General features: G+C 42.4%; 1 pseudogene; it reads right to left on the bottom strand.

Annotated features, from left to right (window-relative positions):
• Window positions 1-625: 625 nt before the first annotated feature.
• Window positions 626-725, bottom strand: LOC121140578 (annotated as a pseudogene).
• Window positions 726-2,362: the final 1,637 nt, after the last annotated feature.

Genomic DNA, 2,362 nt, shown 5'->3' with positions numbered 1-2,362 from the left:
TGAGCTCCAGGCTAGAAAGGGGTACAAAGTGGTACACAAAGAGACCCATTCCATCTCAAAAAGTAATAGAAATGAGAGAAAAGAAAAAAGAAAATTCTTCACAGTAATGTGCCATAGCTATGTCTTCTTTGATTCCAGATGTAGTCCACTTCGTAATCAAGAAGTCTTTCCATTGCCTAGAGCACTGGTTCTCAAACTTCCAAATGCTGCAACCCCTTAATATTGATATTGTGATGACCCCAGCCATAACCTTATTTCCACTGCTACTTCATAACTCTAATGTTGCTACTGTTATGAGTCATAGTATAAATATCAGATATGCGACCACTGTTAAAGAGTTTTTCCATCCTCCAAAGGGGTCTCAACCTGAAAGTTGAGAGGTGCTGCTCCAGAAACTAAAGGTTTCTTCATGGAGGTCTTGTTCCTAGATGAACTTTGAAACTTCTATAAATCAAAGTGCTTTCATCCATGATCTCCTTCTTAAAATGGGTTCTCCCTCCCTCCCTCCCTCCCTCCCTCTCTCTCTCTCTCTCTCTCTCTCTCTCTCTCTCTCTCTCTTTCTCTCTCTGTGTGTGTGTGTGTGTGTGTGTGTGTGTGGTGTGTGTGTGGTGTGTGTGTGTTTGTGTAGAAAAGCTACTGATTTTGTGAGTAGCGTTTGCACAGGAGTCATGCTAATCTTCTCTGTATCATGCCAATTTAAGTGTATGGGCTGTCAAAGGAAGCTCTAAATTGACTTTATAATCCTGCCATTTTGCTAAAAGTAATGATAATTTCTAAAAGTTTTGTTTTAGGTCTGTATTTTAGTAGGAGATCCTTTAAGTAATACTCCCTACTTAGGCTCCACTTAACTTGTTCTCAGGTACTTTTCCATTGTCCCAGTGCATGGAGACAGATTTTTGAATGGGGCAAGTCTTCTGCTCTTTTTTTGTCTAAAACTGTAAGACTCTGTCCTCACAAAATTTCATGTCTTTCAAATGTGCCCCTGTCACTGTAGACTTTCATGAAAGAAACAAGCAGTGGGCATAGCATGAATGTTGTTTTCCACCAATCAAATTAGCCCATTGCTCTTGCATTCAGCATCCCTAAGTTCTCAGGATGTAGACAGAATATAGCCAGATAAATTACCAGAATATGACGTAAAAAGGACTTCACTACAGTTCCCAAGAAGTACTTGCTCAACTCTGAAACTTCATGATCTGGATCTCTACTCTTTGATTCTCTCAACATTCATGTCATCCAAGATCTTATCCAAAGGGGTCACTAATTTTGAGTTACTACATCCCAGAGTTTTGGAACTCATAGCTGCAAATGATTCAGGTACCTCTCAGAAGCTAGAACCAAAAGCTTATGGAAGTAGGTGATCAGGCTTATTTCAGTAACAGCCACACTTCTAGGTGCCCCTTCTCTTCCCATCGCTGTGGCAAATACCTGACCAAAGCAGCACAAGGAAGGAGGGGTTATTCTAACTGATAGTTTGATGATACAGTCCCTCGCATGACAAGAGTTTGGGGTAGCTGGGCACATGGTAGTCAAGAGACAAGTGAATGCTGCCACATGACTTCTCTTATTCTTTTATATTTATTTTGGTTATCTGTATTTGTATATACATGGTGTGTGTGTGTGTGTGTGTGTGTGTGTGTGTGTGTGTGTGTGTGTGTGTACCACAGCACATATGTGGAAGTCAGTGAACAACTTTTGGGAATAAGTTCTCTCTTTCTTTCTTGTCGACACCAGGGATCAAACTCAGGTCATCAGGCTGGGAAGCACATGTTTCCCCATCTGAGTTATCTTGCTGGCCTGTTTTAGTCAGGTTATCTAGAGGAACAGAGCCAAGAAGATGAGTGTGTGTGTGTGTGTGTGTGTGTGTGTGTGTGTGTGTGTGTGTGAGTACTCAATCCTTGCAGTTGGCACAGTCCCATAATAACTGTCTCTCTTGGGCAGGGGCAATGACCTACAGTTACTCAGTCTACAATACCGAGTGCTTCAGTAGTCCCAGTCTGTAACTAGAAGACTGGGAGTTTCTGGAGAGCTGCTGATTCCTATTTCACAATGAACACTTGGAAAAGCTGGGTCTACTATCAGCAATGGAAATAGCAACAACAGCAGCAGGGTAAATCAACCCAGGGGCAACAGGCAAGAACAAACTCCTCTGACATAGCCTTTGTATCTGAGCTCTATTTGAGGGCACTGTCTGCAAGGTCAATGAGGACAGTTCTTCAGGTGATGCTCCCCTACTCAGGTGGCTTTAACTTGTGGTCAGTTGTCATTAAACCCAACCATAGGAGTTCTCTTGCTGTCTTCAAACAAAGTGCTTCCAGGGAAGATGTTTTTGCTCTGTGAACCTCTGTGGAAGAGGCCCAGG

Source organism: Mesocricetus auratus, unplaced genomic scaffold (assembly GCF_017639785.1).
Source record: "Mesocricetus auratus isolate SY011 unplaced genomic scaffold, BCM_Maur_2.0 Super-Scaffold_100004, whole genome shotgun sequence".
NCBI lineage: Eukaryota > Metazoa > Chordata > Mammalia > Rodentia > Cricetidae > Mesocricetus > Mesocricetus auratus.
Note: the sequence above shows the minus strand (reverse complement) of the source record. Positions and strands in the feature narration are given on the sequence as shown.